At 50.3% G+C, this 17,383-nt stretch overlaps 1 long non-coding RNA gene across 1 annotated transcript in view; it reads left to right on the forward strand.

The window, feature by feature from the left end:
- LOC307197919 overlaps positions 1–17,383 on the forward strand; it is a 110,019-nt gene that overhangs the window by 69,037 nt on the left and 23,599 nt on the right. The gene's annotated exons all lie outside the window — the stretch shown is intronic.

Here is a 17,383-nt window from a genome sequence, read left to right on the forward strand (position 1 = left end):
CATAATTTATTACTATGGTTCAAGCACTGAGGAAGCAGTGCTGAGTGTGTAGGTCACGGTTCTCTCCTCCTGGAGCCCAGTGGGCAAACAGCGGGGAGACAGATGTCAGGAGCGGTGGAGAGAGGCAGAGCCTTGTGGCCACACGTATGAGGCTCATGCAGCCCGTGGGACCACAGAGCCTTCTGGAAGGGAGGCATTTCCAGGCAAAGCCTGAGATGGGATGAGTCGTCAGGGATATAGGTCCACCTAGCAGGGGGACCCGCATGTGTGAAAAGAAAGAAGGACCGAAAAGAAGGGACGGGACCTGGAGAAACTAGGTGCGCCCGTCTTGCCTGTGGAGTTAGGGAGACACGTGAGCCTGGACAGGAAGCACAGCCAGGTGGGCCTTACAAATGCCTCAACATCTTGTCATTTCTTGTAAGGAAAATGCAAAACCACTGGGAGGTTTAGGCCAGGAGTTTGTGCTTATACTTGTACCACAAAGGGACCGTCTGGCTGTAGTAATGGTAGTGGGTGGTAGAGGGACCGAGTTGGTCCAGGCAGGGATGACGGAGGCCAGAGTAGGGTTCTGGGTGGGAGAACCAGCCCAGCTTGGCAGTGGACTGGTTTGAGCTCGTGGGGAGACAGGCAGGAGGAGCCCAGCTCCCGTCTTTCGCTGCCGTCCCTGAAGATGGACAATCTTTGTTAGGCCCCACCTCTCACCTTACGTACTGTCCGCTCCCCAGCGAGGGGCAGTGGGACAGGTCAGAGGCAGGGTCAGCTACAGAACTTGCCATCCCAGTGCAAAATGAAAATGTGAGTCCTTGTTCAAAAGGTCCTGAGAACCTCAAGCCAGGCCCCTCTGAGCACAGACAGGAGGGCAGCCCCTGGTTCACTGCAAGGGTTAAGCAGCGGGAGGATTCGGCAGCCACGCGGGTTACCTGGCGAGAAGTAGCTCACAGAGACCGGATTGTCGGAGGAGGGACAGGGTGTAAGGCGGGCCTCTGTGTTCCGAACGCATGATTTCCCCAAGCGCAGCGATGGCCTGAAGCGGTCGGGGGCAAGCTTTCTCCCACTTGAAAAGCGATACTCATCAATTTAAAAAAATGCTTAAAAGCTCCAGAAATGCCTTCCTTTCATGCAAGCAGTCCTGCCTCAGTTGCTTCAAGAGCCTCTCCACTCCCTGCCTGTCAAGCTACTGGGATAATTTGCATATCCGCGAGCAGAAGCTGCAGCCATGTCTCCCGTAAAACAATGGATCCATATATAAAGGCAGACCCTGCCTTGGCTTTCAATTTTCATTTTTAAAATCATCTCTGTTCAGAGGGAATACCCTCCAGGACCTACATCTCATAGAAGGAGGCACAGGCTGGAAGGATTCTCTGACCATGAAACTAGATTGAATGGGGTTAGTGTTTTTACTGCAGTTGTTATTTTTCTGTGAGTGCTTTGGTTACAAATATCCATAGGTTTTGAGTGATCTGCCCTAAACCGTTTTTACCCGTAACCCCTATTTGTTTTCAAGTGTTGTTTGCTTTGGTTTGATTTTCAGTGCATGATTTCACACAACAGGAGGTTTTTCAAGGCTGTATGTGTAATGTTAGAGCAGAAACTCCTGTGTCTGAATTCCGGGGGCCCCTCAAAGTGATCAGGCCAGCTTCACAGGCCGTATGGTCTCCCTGTCTGCATAGGCAAGAGCTCAGCCCTCACCTTGTGCTCCTGCTGCCGCCAGGCCACAGCTCTGTCCGGGTGACTTTCCCTGTGTCTCAGGGCTGCCTGCCCTCCAGCAAGCAGACAAGAGGACAAGCACAGGGTGAGGGAGGCTGCAAAGGTGTGTGCAGAGGGTCCATTCTCCGGGAGAATCCAGAGAGGGTGGGGCTGGAGACAGTGAGGAGGAGGGAAAAGTGACTCCAAGGAGACCGTTTGGGTCTTCAGACATCAAACTTCAGATCAGCATAGCAACAAACAACCATCACCAAAAAGGACAGATGGATCATCGAGCGCAGATGTGGGGTGTGTGTGTGTGTGTGTGTGTGTGTGTGTGTGTGTGTGTGTGTGTGTGTGTGTGTGTGTGTGTGTGTGTGGCGGGGGAGAGCAAGGGAGGGAGGATGGAAGCACTCTGATTGTTAGGCTCTGTTTTATCTGCTTCCTCTCAGCCATCAAATCTTTATCATCTCACCCCCTTCTGCCCACTGATTTCAAGTAGGGCTCCCCAGAAGGCTTCCCCATGCCCCCCCACCCCCACCCCAGTCCCTCCACGACCTCTCCATGTGCCTCTCCCAGGGTTGTCATTCGAGTTGTTTATGGGGCAGCTGCATGGCTCTCCTCTAGGGGGCACCATTCACACAGGACACAGCCCAGCAGGTGTGCAGTGAGGGGGCCTTGTATCTGACCTCCCATTAAGAAAAGGAGCCAGACCTCCTCGGTTCTGAGTTAGTTCCCAGACCCCCCATCCAGCACCTGGCACTGATGAAGCCCTCAGGAAATGAACGTCTGCTAGTTTCTGTCATCAGTAATGAATAACAGTAATAAGTAATAGAGCTGCCTTTACGCAGAGCTTATCTGGGCCGGGTGCTAAGCTGACGCTAACTCCCACCTGGGAGGTCAGGGTCATGATACCAGCCTTGGTCGAGATCCCGGCAGGAGTGCAGGGCCTGAGCTTTCAGTGGCAAAAGTCCTCCGTCTGTCGCGCTGAGGTTGCTGCCGTTCGAGACCCACTCCACTTTCCCTGGACGCGGCTCTGCTCCTTCAGCTTCCGTCTGACGCTCCTGCCCTAACCCTTCTGCTCCCCTCCCCCTGCCATCAGCACTCAGCAGACACCACCACTCATTGCAGGAGTTAGTTTACTTTCAGAAGAATTTCATTTGGATTTACAAGAAGGTAACAGAAGCCCTTTGATCTCAACAAGGCATGTACTGTTTCATTCCATGGTTTATGAAACAATTTTAGACTAATTATTTCTGACAACTGGCAAATGTTTGTAAACTTCTTCAGTAAGGAAGCAGCACAATTATGTCTTCCTCTGACAAACCGAAAGGAGGTTTTCCTTTGTGCCATGTGGCTGATGTCTTTCCTCCCCCAGGAGAATTCTGAAGCCTTGATCTTCTAAGGCTCCAATTTCCACTGAGATACAGAATTAATCAAATCATCCTCCCAGCCTTCTGAGTTAAATTTAACTAAGCAGGTGAAAAGTGTCTGTGGTGGGAATCTTTCCCTGTGGGTTACATCTTTTGTCCTGTGGTCATGATGGTCAGGGTCAGGCGCTGGCCTTCTTCCTGCCTCCGGCCCCGCCACTCTTACGGCCCTTTGTGTCATTTCAGAGTGTCTCTGCCGATAATTGTACGCTGGTGATAAACAGACCTCTCAATTCAATAGAACCTGGATTCTCAGTCAACTTCGCCATTAAAGAAAATTACCCCAAATCAGGACTATTTGCAATGTGACAGGAGTGATCCTGGGGCCTGCGGAAACCCCCAGATCCCTGGACATTATAAATTCAAAACCATAGAATTCCAGTGAGGTAAAGTGAGGCCCCAGGGCTCCATACAACAAAGAGACAGACTCCGGGCTGTCCCTCTGAGGCCCGGCTCACATTTTAATACCCTTTTGATTATTTACCATTGTTAATTCAAGTATATGCACCGCAGGCAGGTGGAAATATTGCAAAGTCAACCAGCCCTTAATCCCTAGCTAATCCTTGGTCAACTAACTATATCCTTCCTTTATTAAAAAAAAAAAAAAAAGAAGAAGAAAAGAAAAGAAAAAGAAAAGGCATTCTGAATCTTTCGTTGAAAACAAATTGCCAAGGTGAATAAAAGACCTTTTACTTCCCTTGAGACCAGTGCATTAACTTCCACAATCCGGTCGAATAAAAGAGATCACTCTCTGCTTCTCTCACATGTTTTTCCAGGGCACCAACAAAGTTCTTATTATTTTCCACATAAATCTGTTTTGCGATTTTTGAATGAAAAATTCCTTTTCGCCCCTTGGACTATACAAGAAGAAATTCTTAATACTCACCATTAGGGGTCAGCCACAAAAGCAGGCACCAAAAAGTGGAAACTTTGCCAAGCCGGATTCTTCTCCAAAAGAAAACAAAGACAAACTTTGGATTTTTAATTTTTAAAATGTGACCAGAAGAAGCGGATGCAACAGGAATTTCTAACATCACCTAATCAGGTTGCTTCCACTGGGGCAGGAGCGGCAGTGTCTCAGGATGGATTGATTTAGAAGGAAGAGAAGCCCACTCAAACTGGCTCAAAAAGGAGCGTATTCTGAGGAATCTTATGGAATCCAGGAACAAAGAAAAGGCCAGTCTCCAACAGGACAGGCAGGAAACAGGAGGCCTCTGGGACCTTGGGCAGCCCTGTCTGGGCATCTGGGACCCTTCCCGCCAGGCCAGGGCCCCAGTGCAGTGCCCAAAGCCCCCCATCTGGTTGTTCCCCAGCCAAGTAATTCTGGGGCTAAGGACAGTGCCTGTTAGTCCTCTCCGATGCAGTCACCTGCCAACATCACAGATTTCAGCCCATCTGCGCTATCCTTGGCTTCGTACTGCAGGGCAGGAAAAACTTCTCCTGTACCCTTCTTGGTTATTTCACTGTTCTAATAATCAAATTAACATAGGACAGATTCACAGGAGAAAAAACAAATTTAATTACATATGTATGGGGTACCCATAAGAATATGAGACCCACAGACAGGCAGTTGAGGCTTATGCACAATTGTGAGCTAAGGAGAAGGACATGAGGGGGTCTGGACTTCAAAGGGGAGGAAGACAATTCACAGGAAACTGGGAAAGCAAATGTTTGGTAAACAAATGTTCGCCACCCCAGGCTGAGACAGTGGGACACAGAGAGGACTCTGATCTCCAGGCCCTGCCCCCCAGCTCCTCAAACCTACCTCATGCTCTCTGTAGTCCCCTCTGGTCAGAGCTCTCTTCCTGCACCAGGCCCTCTATCTACATTCTTTTTTTTTTTTTTTTTAACATCTTTATTGGGGTATAATTGCTTTACAATGTACATTCTTTTAGGCACTTAAGGGAGAGGTAAAAAGAAGTGAGCCTTACATTTCTTAAAAAGAACCAGCCCCCCAAAATCCTCACGGCAAAGAGACACATTGGGGGGTGGCAGATTTTGCTTCCCTACAGTATCTTCTCCGAAAATCTAAAATTAATAAAACAATGTTAAGAACAAAACTATAACCCCCGATTTGTCAATGTCCATCAAAACTACAAGCTAATGTTCTCTTTGAGCTGGCAGTGCCTAGCACTGCTGCTTCCCGACTGGCTCACACACGTGTGGGCTGATGTAAGTGCAAGTTACCTCCAATTGCTCTGCATCCAGTGTCACAACATGAGAAGCAACTTAAGTGTCCATCAGGAGGGAATGGTTTGATGAACAATAGCACATCCATACAATGAAATTCTATGCAGCAGAACAGAGTGAGGAAATACACAGATAGGGAAAGATTGCCGGGGTATGTTATTATGCAAAGAGGGATGCAGAAGACAGGCCTGTATACAGTGTACGCTACCACTGTGTGGAGAACGTCTACTCACACGAGGTCGTATTTGCATAAAGTCTTTGCACAGCTGCACTGAAGCGAGAGTCAGGGTGTCACGTAGGTGGGAGCTGGGTGGTGGGAGACTGAGCTGGGGGGCAGGACTTTCAATATGCACCTTTTCATATGCATTTCATTTTCAGCCAGATGAGTGTCTTATGTGCCAAAAATAACAAATAAATGATATATTAAATGGAAGTAAGTTGCCAATTCCAAAGAACATTCACTCCTATAAATGGAAAAGCAGTACCACTTTCCTTAACTATACATAACCTTAAAAACAAATGAAACACAACCAGTGTTACTGAATTTTTGGTCTAGGCACCTGCAGAAGCAGCCACCCCAAGGCCCTCTCTCTGTGTCAGAAAGAAGGAGTAAGGGGTGAGTGGTGATCACCCAGCACCAGCCGAGGCTTATGTGACGCCACCAGGTCCACAAAGAGCTGAACAGAGTGACTTCCTCGCCATGTGATTTATGTCATTTTATGCCATGTCTGTGAACCACTGACGCTGACCCGATGTGCCTGAACTTCAGGAAACTCAAGCAGCCAGGAGCTGCTGGTTCCTTTCCCTCCTCCTTTCCCTAGAGGGCAAGTTGCCTTAATGAACTGAGGCACCGACTTGGTCCTCGTGGCCACTTGTCTTTTCAGAACACTGTAGTGGTTGGACACAGCTCTTGAGCCGACTAACAAGTGGCACAGTCAATGCACAGCAGTCATTAAGGGCGCCACGGTCCCCCCTTCACCCTGCACCCTCTCCATAGTGAACACCAGAGGTGTCAACAGCTGGTTTGGGATGGCGTCTCGCTGACAGGTAAATAACTCATTTGATTTCTAAGGGGAAGTTTACAGTACGTGCGATCGGTTGCATCCATCTGCATTCCACAGACAGCCACCCTCCGCCTATCGGGGCCACAAGTCCGGGGCTGAAGCAAACAAGAGCCCAGACTTGGCGAGGGACAGAGCACCAGGGCTCCCTGGAGGCAGGGGTTAGATTTGGGTTTCAGAGGCCCTGCATGGGAGCCACGTGGGGACCTGACTGCGAGGTGGAGTCCTGCCCGGTGACAGCACAAGACATTTGACCAGCAGCTCGGTCTGCTCCCTTTGTTATTCACCTGAGTTGCTCCTGACGAAGCGGCAGGAATATGCCAACAAATGGAATATTCCACAGACCCTCACAGCAAGGCTGCCAGGCTGGGGGACACTTGGTGAGAAAAGCTGTCGAAGGCTGAATTCTTCCCAGAAGTTTGATCTGCCGATACGTGGAACAGTGCAGGGAAGGCTCCAGCACGGCGTGACCAGGACGCTTGGCCGCTTTGCGATTGCTCTGGCCGTCCCCAGGCTCTTTGTGTCTGTCCAGCCCACAGGCTGGCTCCTGTGAGGGATGAGAGCGGTTGCAGGACCTGGGCTCCGCGTGAATGAACACAGCACGCCATCTGGAGGGAGATGGAGCTTTTGTCTCCCCAGAGGCCCACCACAGCCCTGGGTGACACTCAGGCAGGACTAACCAGGGGCGTCTCTCTACCCTTGAACGCTTGCTGCCGCCTTAGCCTTTATCAAAACGTACCCTGGAGTGTGTGGAAGCCATAATTCCAAGCCCACTCCTCACAGCACACACCCCTCACCAAAGATGAGGGAGTGAAACAGCGTTCACCACTGGAGGCAGCAGGTGTTTCACTGTAATTCAGATTATATCCTAACCACCAGTATCACCATCAGCAGTCGTGCTCCGCATGGGTGCGTCACCCTGATGTCAGCCCATGGAAGGGCTTGCTGAGACTCGAGCAGCCCACTTGTTCACGAGCTGGGATTTCAGCCCGGGTCCCATCTCCCATCTCCAGGGCCTGTTTCCATGACTTCTTTGCTATAATGACAACAGTCCAGAGCACAGTTTTTCCAAGTACTAAAGAGGTGTATTAAGACTGAGTTACTCATAACGAAGATCCCGCTCAAACGGGTGTCAGCAAATAAAACGGGAAAGGAGGGACTTATGGGCTCACAAATGAAAGTCCAGTCCCAGGTGGATGCAGTTGCTCAAATGGGGACACTGGGAGGAGGCCTTCCTCCTTCTCTCAGCTGTGCTTTCGTGGGGGGTGGCTTCAGTCTCAGGACCCTGTGTTCACAGGGAGCTCCCTGCCTGCCCCCATCAGCTTAGCAACCCCAACTGGGCAGGAGAGCAGCCTCCAGATTCAGCCTGCTTGGACTGTCTTGGGTAACAAGCCCAGCCTTGATCCAATCACTGAGTCAAAAAGTTGAGAATATGTACGTTTGCCAGAGCTGGTACTCCTGTGAGCACCACGTGGAGGAACAGCAGAAAAGAGATACGCCCCCAGGAGAGAACGGAGGCTGGCCTCGCAGCACTGGGGAGCGGAGAACAGATGGAATAAGACAGCAGAGAGCAGGAGCACAGAAGGGAGAGGACTTCCTCTCCGGTGAAGCCAGGTTTCAGCAGCACAGTGCAGCCAGCAGGCTGTGGTCACCTGCCCTGCCCGTCCACCTGCCTGCCCTGGGCTGGCCCACTTCCTTCCTCTTCTCTCCCCTCAGCAGGCAGCCTGGGGCCCAAAGGAAGAGCCAGTTCTCAGCAAATACAGAAAACGGGTGGAGTTCTCCCACGTTACTCTGGACCGCATTCTTGCACTCATTTGCACTGGTCTTCCCTTCCCTCTTCCAAGTTTGCTCTCAGGGAAAGCCCTGCCATTAGTCGTTCACACCTGAGTTCAACGGTTCCCAAACTTAAAGCATCTAGGAACCCCCTACGTGAGTTATACCAACTCCACGTACAACCTATGCCATTTTGTTGCATGTTTTTCTTCAGATTATCTCACTTTTCAAACTTAAATACACCTACAAGTGAAACTTGCCACAAATAGAAAGCAATAATAAAATAGTAAATACCATGAAAACCAATGAAGGTTATTAAATTCTGCCTCGATACTGTGGCCTGTCCAACTCTGGGCCCCCAAATCCATTCTCCCTGTTGAAGAAGGGGAGGAAATAGGACTGGAGGGCCGGTAAAGACGACTTGGGGCCCATCCACGACACTCTCTGATGCTCCCACAGAGCCTGAATGGAACTGAAGGGGGAGCTAGTCCTGTGTGCACCATTATCTAGTGCTGAGTCCCGAACATGTCCCTGGTGCTCCGTGCTCCTCACTCACTGCCTGGAAAAGCCATCCCGGGACCTTAACTCTGCTCCTGGAATGAACGAGAACACTCCATAGGGAGCCATTTCTGGCCCAGGAAAAAAGCAATGTGCTGCACTCTTGGAAGCAAACCAGTGAATACCTGGCCTGCAGTTTATGTAACACACAAACCTTGGGGCCCTTGATCTGCACTCAGATGAGTCCCCCACCCCAGATCCAGACAGGGTCAGCCAGTGACCTCGGTGAACTAAGACGGAAGGTGGCCACCTCTCTCTTGGGAGTTTTAGAGCCCTTTCTCCTGCGGCTCCATCACAACTCACCACTGTTTATGGAAGAGCATGAAAACAGTCAAGAGGATGGGAGTTGCCCCTCTGCTGTTAGAGGGAAATGGAGAGCAAGATCCTGAGGAAACAGGGTTTCCGGGGAAGGAGGGAAAATAAGCTACTGCATGTCTACACAGCAAAGTCGCATGGAGCCATCCCAAAGAATAATGTGAATCTATAGCTGGTAACACAGGAGATGTCCAAGGCAAAGAGAGAGCAAAGCAACCCTCCATGACTTTATCACATTGAGTGATATTCAAACATAGACATATGTTTTATAAATATCATAATATAGAGACATTTATTGGCACCTAACTACATGCCAAGGTCTGTTTGGGGAATCCTATATGCCTTACTTAGCTCATTTCACCCTCAAAACTTCCCTGAGGGGCAGGTGTTATTTGTCCTGCTTTACGTCATTGAGAATTGAGACTCGGTGAAGTTCAGTAAGTTGCAAACGTTGTGGGGAACCTGAATCAGAACCCCTTCTAAGGCTCGAGTTGGCACCTCTGACCCCTGGACCACAGTATCTCCCACAAGGATGCCACAGTGTGCAGGAGAGAAGGATCTGGAAAATCATACACACTAAAACATCAACAGCCCTTACCTTCAGGGGGTTCAATGGAGAAGAGAGGACCTCTTTTTTCCCTTTTACTCTATATATTTCTGTGTCATTTGAAATTTAATTTACACAAACATATATAAGTTTGTATTTAAAACTGAATTGGGGTCCAGTTTCAGGAAAGATGAAGAAAGCACACTTTACCCTGTCTCTCCCAGGTTCTGTGCAGCTATGAAACCTAGACAAAATTGCATGTGAGGGCTCTAAAAAGCACATAGTGGTAGGCAAATCCAGGAAGGAGAGCAGAATGTGAAGTACCTCAGAGCTAGCAGTTAGCCTACTATCCTTTTCCTTCAGAATCCCCAGCCTCAGCACAGCCTGAGACCTGGAAGTGGGCATCAGGACACAGACAGAGAGGACTCCGGAGAAGGCCTTTAATTCTGGCTTAAAGAATGGACAGGGAACTCTTCAGGCTCTGAAGGACTGCAGAAATCCTCCCCCCCCCCCCCCGCAAATTTTTTCTTGTCTCCATTCTCTCAGCCCCCAAGCAAGCAACAGTGGCAGAATTAGGGGCACCCAGGAGCCAAAATCCTGAGGGTGGGATTCTTCCTATCCAGTCTGTGGAGCTGTGGTACCAGGAGTGTGGGGTGAACCCCTGTTGCTTTTTATTCTCTCTCTGTCCTCCCACCACTTGGACCCAGGGCAGGCACAGTTACAGAAACATATGGCAGAGTAGGATAACTGAAATGCCAACATTCTGGATAAAGGATGGAAAAGAAGATCTCCAGAGAGTCAGAAAGCCCCATGGAGATTGCCGAGAGAAGGAGCTGGGGAAGCAGCCCTATAAGATGCTTATGAATCCAAGTGGCACATAGGAGCACCTGATCCTACCAGGATCCTCATGCAAAGTAATCTGAGAGCTGATCTATTAGCCACTGGCCCCGGGGTGTCACACACAGGGCAGTTCTCAGAAGCAGGTAAAGACTCTGAAAACAGAGCTGATGATTGGAACTACAGCCCATAGGTGGGTTGGAACTTGTGGCTTGGACGTAACCAGTTCAAATGCCTGCTAAAACAAAAATGTCAACATTTTCCAAAAGTCTCCATAACCAAGACTTAGAGTCTCATAATAGTCAAAATGTCCAGGATACAATCCGGAATGATTCAGCTCATGAAGAATGAGGAAAATCTTAACTTACATGCGAAATGGTCATCAACAGCACAAAACCAAGATGGCGCAGATGTTGGAATTTATGACCAAAACTTTAAAACAATTATTATACAAAGATGCTTCAAAAAAAGCAATAATAAACATTTAAGAGTGATTAATAAATGAGAAAATCTCAAAAAATAAATAGGCAATGTAAAGAAGAAGCAGATAGAATTTTTAGAACTGGAAATATACAACTAGAATTTTAAAACTCACTGAATGAGCTCAAAAGCAGAATAAGAGATGACAGGAGGAAAAATCAGATAAATAAACAGAAGTTATCCAATCTGAACAACAGAGAGAAAAAAATGAGTTAAAAAATGAAAAGAGCCTCCAAGACCTATGAGGCATAGCAAAAGTTCTAGCCCTCGTGTCATGGGAGTGCCAGAAGGAGAGGAGAAAGAATATAGGGCTGAAAAATGATCTGATAAATAATGGCTGAAAACTTCCCAAATATGTCAAAAGATGTAAACCTACAGATTTAAGAAGCTTAGTGAGCTCCAAAAGGGATAAACCCAAAGAAATCCAGGCACATTGTAATCAAACCACTGAAACTAAAGTCACAGAAAAAAAATCTTGAAAAAGCCAGGAAAAAACAGTCTATGACCCATAGGGGAACAATGGTCTGAAGGGCTTCAGTTTTCTCATCAGAAACCACAGAGGCCAGAAGGAGGTGGCACACCATTTTTAAAGAGCTAAAAGGAAAGAACTGTCAACCCAGAATTCTATATCCAGAAAAAATAACTTTTAGGAACGAAGGCAAATTAAAGATGTTCTCAGATGAAGGAAAACTAAGAGAGCCTACTGTGAGCAGATCTTCACTACAAGAAATGCTAATGGAGGTTCTTCAAACAGAAGGAAGCTCAAAGAATCAGGAATGAAGGAAAAACAACAGAAATGGTAACCATCTGAGTAAATACAACAGACTATTCTTCCCTTGAGTTTTTTTAAAAAATATGTTTACGGTTTGGAAATAGCTATTACAGCTTTGGATGGGTTTTCAGTGTATGTACATGTAATATATCAGACAACTATAACACAAAGGGAAGGGGAGTAAAGGGACTTCCACAAATTTCTGAGTTCTGAACACATCACTTTTTCAACAATGGCTCACAAAAATTACGAAGTAAATACACCCACAGCAGGCACCCTGTGCGTTGTGCCACACCCCGTGCTGGGCAACAGGGAGACTTTGAAGAACAAAATAGGCTGGTCTGTGAAGACTCTGAGATCCATCTGTGGACCAAATGCCTCCTGCTTCAGGCCCCCTGGGGTCTCAGCTTCTCCTGGCATCTGCTCCTGAAAGCAAGCTAGCAGAGCCCTGAAGGTCACAGTTAAAGCCGGAGGCCTGGGGCTCTTAGTATACTTTCAATGTGTTTGTTTTGCCAACTGTGCTTCATTTTTGCAGACTATTGATCAGAGTGCCTCCCCATCTCGCACACAGAATCACAGGTTGATTGATGAGCAGAAAATATGTGGATGCCCCCACACACATACACACACAGCATGCTGGCGCCCGTTTATTGCTCTCATAAGCCAATATCACCAGCATGCCAGTCTGGTCCTCGGCAGCCCTGGGACCAAAGTGTTACACTCACAGCCAGAGCCCCCGCCTCCATCCCTCGGGAATTTTCCCCTCGCTGAGCTAGCAGCAGCAATAAATGATCTGATTTGCGATCTGTCCCTTTGCTCTTGGGACTGTAAATGCAGCTATAGTATATGAGGCAAGGGCCTGGGCTGTTCCCGGCCTCCCAAGCAAGCAGCTACCCAAGGCTGTAATTTCACTTTATCTCTCTCCCATTAAAAAGCAATTCAAAGTGAACCGAGGCGAGTGAGGGCTGCCCGCAACTTCAGGAACCCTTGAACAGCACTTGCTGAAGGGCGGCTGGTAGACCACAGCCACCTCGTGCTAGAGGAATGAGAGAAAGGAAACTGTTTGCAGAACCACAAACTCGCAATAACAATAATACTAACAGCAGCTGCAGCAACAATAACGCTGCTATCTATGGACACTTGCAGGTGGCAGGCGCTGTACTGGGGGCCACAGCTACGTGACTCTGTTGTTCCTGTGAGACCACTTTGCAGTGGAAGAATCTGAGTGAGGTGCAGTGAGGTCTCGTCAGGGAGCCGGGAGTTGAATTCGGCTCTGCCGGACTCTGAAGTCAGTGCTCAAAACTGCTAAGTGTTCCCACCTCCAGAACCTGCAGGCGTTAGCAGAGCCCCACCTTTGGATGCCTTTTTAAAACTGCATGAGAAGGCGCAGCTGGGGCTTTTCCTCAGCGAGCCGCTAGTAGCCACTCAGGGACAGAACCCAGGATTAGACCCGGCCTCCGAATCCCAGGTTCCTTCCACTACCTTGTGCTCCCCGGGGCTCCAAGGCTCTCCCCGCATGTTCTGCTAAAGCAGTTCCCAAGGAATTCATACCCAGAGTGACGCCAAAACAGATGGTGGCCACGCCGTGGGAAGGTGGGATTCCAGGGGCCAGGGAGCAGCTGTGGGCACAGAGGTGCGGAAGGGATGCTGACGGGCAGCATTGACAACCATGATTAAGGCTCAAAAAGCGTTAGCACAATCGTCACTATGTACTGGCGCAGATAAATCTCATGTTGCTACCGGAAGCAGAGGAGAATTTTTTTTAATCAGTAAGAATCCCCAAGAACAGTACAATTGAGAACACAGGCCCAGTGTCGGTGTTTCTACACTAACTCCCTCAGCCTTCCACTCCGGCCGTGAGAAATTGACTCAGCTGACACTCCACGTGCTTGTCTGTGAACCAGGGACAAGGAAAATACCTATGCAGCTTGTTGGATGTTGTGCCGAGTCAATAAAAAATGTACATAAAATGCTTAACACAGTAAATGGGAATTAAGAATTGGCAATAAGTGATCGCATAAGCAAGTGCATTCTTATTGATAGCAACAGCCCATGCCTTTTAGCGGGCGGTGGGCACTTCCTCTGTTGGGAGCCTACCTTTCGTCAAAATGTGATGCTGGTCAAATCTAGCAGCCCTTTTGGCAACTTTTTGCACCTTTCCCTTCCCTCAAATCCAGGCTTGTTATACACACTCGTTGTCCTGCCCCTAAGGAAGGCAGCCCTAAATGAGTGAGTTCCTTGTAAGACATGCCTTTCATCTTAAAGGGGGGAGGCTGAGAAGAGCAGTGTGGTGGGGCATCCAGCACCACGACCTCGACCTCGGAGTCCTGAATGTATTCCTCACGTTTCAAAGCAGTTGAGTCCAGGCCCGGAGGCACAGTCCATCTCTCAAATGACAGGGGATGGAGCTGAGGTCCCCAGGAGGAAGCAGAAGATTTGGCCCAGGACCGACTGTAACTGATGCCATCTCATGTTCTTCTCACCTCGTCCCATCGCCTGGGTGACTCCCACTATGTGTAACGGAGGCTGTTAAAAGACTCTTTCTGTTCAAGCAATAAAATCCAACCCCTTTGAAAGAGGACGCCATTGGCCTACGTTCAGCAAAGTTTAGGAGATCTGTCTTCAGGACAGACCAAGCTCATATGATGATGTTGGGATGCTGGCCTGAAGCAGCTCCTGGGCCCCTCGGTACGGAAGAGAGAGGCAGCTTCCCCTTAATTCAAGCAAAAGACTCAGAATTAAGTCTTATTGCTTCTGACTGGCTTCATTAAGTCATGTACCCTTCACTCCTTCATTGTTGCTAAGGAGGGTGTGGCTCTTTGATTGACAGGCCTGGGTCACATGAACACCATATGAATGGTTAATCAGGGTCCATTCAAGGAAACAGAAGCCAGCTTAGATCTTCCTGCTTTCCGGATTCTGGGTAGGTTCAGCAAGAGGTGGGAGTGGCTTCCTGTCTTTCTCATCTCTGAGTTGCCTCCCGATCCCACTGGCTTCTCTGCTCTTCCATCACTGGTGAAATAACCCCGAGGACAAAGAAGAAATGGAAGGAGGAGGTGGCATTGCCAGAACGCAGATGCCAAGGCCGTCCTGCTGAGGTTGAATCATGGCTGGAGCTGGGAACAAGGCAGGGTGGCTGCCCAGTGGGAGCTAGGGCCAGTGCTGAGACCCCTCCCCAGGCTGCGAGAGAGCAGGGAAGCCCGCTTAGTTCTCTCCCTCCCTCCTTCCTCTCTTCCAGCTGTGTGCCCCATTAGCTGACGTCAGCTGGCTGGGAAATGTAGTTCCTCGTGATGCAGGGAAGAGCAGGGAGGAGAAGGAGTGGATGTAAGGGCAGGCGGCAAATGGCCACCCCGGCAGAGTGGTGGGTGGGTGGGTGGGTCCCCAAAGCAAACGGGGGCCCAGCCTAGGCGAATGGAGGCAGGGGGCAGGGGCATGGCTCCTCCTCAGCGTCAGAAGGTAGTGGACCACTTTCGTGCCCAAAATGCAGTTAACGAGATCCACAGTAAGTCATCCCAGTCAACAACCAGTATCAGTGAAATTGGCAATATTTGTCTAGAACAAAGAGTTTTCTGGGAAAACACATTTCTAAAGTGCCACTTGGGAGGGAAGTGGCTTGAACCCACCCCCAAAGCACACGGTCAGCCCTGTCGTCCCTTGCCGTGACTGTGCGTGTCTCCACTAGGGTTCCTTGTCTCCCCCCCGATCTCGTTGCCGGAGAGAACTGAGAGAATGATAGTAAAGAGGTGTTCAGATTCAGTGAAATATCTTGTGGGTGCAACGGCTCAATGCACCATAAATATCACTCCGCGGCTGGTGCGGAGATGCCTGTCACGGGAACAGCCCGTAGCTTCATGGCCAGGCAGCGGCGGCAGGAGGCCGTCCCCTCGAGGCCACGTCAGGGTGGCTACGACGGTTTCCATCACTGGCAAGTGCGGAAGTGGAAGCCCCACCCCACGCGGCCACTTCACAGCAGGGGAGGCTCGGGAAACCTGGGGACCCCTTGGCTCCCTTAAACCATCTGTTCATAACTGCAAGGGCCTCAGGCTCAGAGACAGCCCAGTATTTCTGGGAAATTCCATTCTGGTTAAGACCTCAAAGATGTAGTTGATTTTGTGTATGACAAAACCCTACAAACAGGACTCGGACCCACCCTAGTCCTCATCAGACAGGCAGTGTTGCCCTGACCCTGAGCTCTGAAGCCAGCTACCTGTGGAAGGCTGGGTGCATGCACCAGGCAGCGAGCCGGGATCCTAAGCTTCCAGGAGTATTTCCCACGTGGCCACCTGGCAGGCCTTTGGGACAGAATCTCAGAAGAATCTTGAGAGAGTTAGAAGTAAAGATGGCGCCAGCTGATGAGTGGAGGCCCCGCGTGGATCCAGACAGAAAACGAAGAATTAATGAAGCAGAGGGAGTGGCAACACTGGCATTTTAGGAAAATAACTGAGAAACGAATAGAATTTGTATCAAGGAGCAGCCTCAGCACTTCACTGAGCAAGTGGTGTAGGCCGATGTGTACAGACTCATTCAAGCCGCTGGGGTAGCCAGACCTGGAGGGGGAGCTGCGGTAGCCATTCTGTTACACACGTGCGCACACACACACACAACGCACGCGCACAGCCCTGGCCTCCTCTCCACCTTGGCCAGAGCCTCCCTTGGGCCCTGGATGACACAGAGAGGAGAGAAAACAGCCACAGCCCGGCTCCCAGAACTGCAAACCTGCAGGAGGCCTCAGTGGCACAGTCTCCACGATTAGGCTGGCTGGGCTCCTGGCCGCGGCTTTTTGCCCCGCTAGCTGAGGGTTGCCTGTTGCCCACGTTCCTGCAGAACGGGGGAGGCTGAGGGGCTCCTGAGTGGGGTGACTGCACCACACGCTCACCTGTCCCTCCACACAATCACCCCCGGAGGCAGGCCACTGTACCTGCTGGCTGGCCCGGGGAGTGGGCATGCCCAAGGCCCTGCCCTCCTCTGCTCCTGCTGTGTGACCCCAACACGACACCCTGCAGTCAGCTTTAGGTCCATTCTGCTCCCAGCTGCACCTCCTCTGGCCACGTGATGCCTGGTTCTCATACTCCAGAGTGGGGTTCTCCTGCCGGTGGCCAGGCCTGTGGCGCCCCAGCTTCCGAGGGCTTCCCCTCTACTCCCACAGGCCGCCTGCTCACTCCAGTCCCGAATTCGCGAATGTGCCTCCCAGGGCCTGCCACCCACTGTCCCCCCCGCTGTGTGCTCCTTCTGGTCCCCATGGGCCAGTTGAAATGCCACCTCCTCAGAGAGGCCCTCCCTGACCTGCCAGGAGAGTCAGACGCTGCCTGTCCCTCCCATGCATCTGCCACAGTGTGAAATTATTTATCTGTGGCATCTCCTAATATCTGAAGTCTTTCTTTTGCTTTTCCATGAAATCTGAAGCAAGAACGGAGGAGAGCCGAAAGTGACCTGCGGGGATGCTGTGAGCCTGGGTCTGGTGAGGGGCTCTCTGCTGCCCTGCACCCTCCACCCCGCGGCCCGGGTGCGTGGGCAGGGGCCTGCCCCTCCGAGGAGCTGCCCCAATGATCCGGGGAGGGGGGTGTCACCAAACCACACTTTAACCAGACACATTCCAGCAGCCAAAGCAGACCTCCACGCTAGGCCTTCAGTTATCACAGCCATGGTGGGGACAGCTGCTGCCTGGGAAGGCACCGTGGGAGGGCAGGCAAGAGACCAAATGAGAGCAAGCTGGAGGCTGGGCCCCTGGAAGCTGGAG

Source organism: Stenella coeruleoalba (genome assembly GCF_951394435.1).
Source record: "Stenella coeruleoalba genome assembly, chromosome: 15".
In the NCBI taxonomy this organism is placed as follows: Eukaryota; Metazoa; Chordata; class Mammalia; order Artiodactyla; family Delphinidae; genus Stenella; species Stenella coeruleoalba.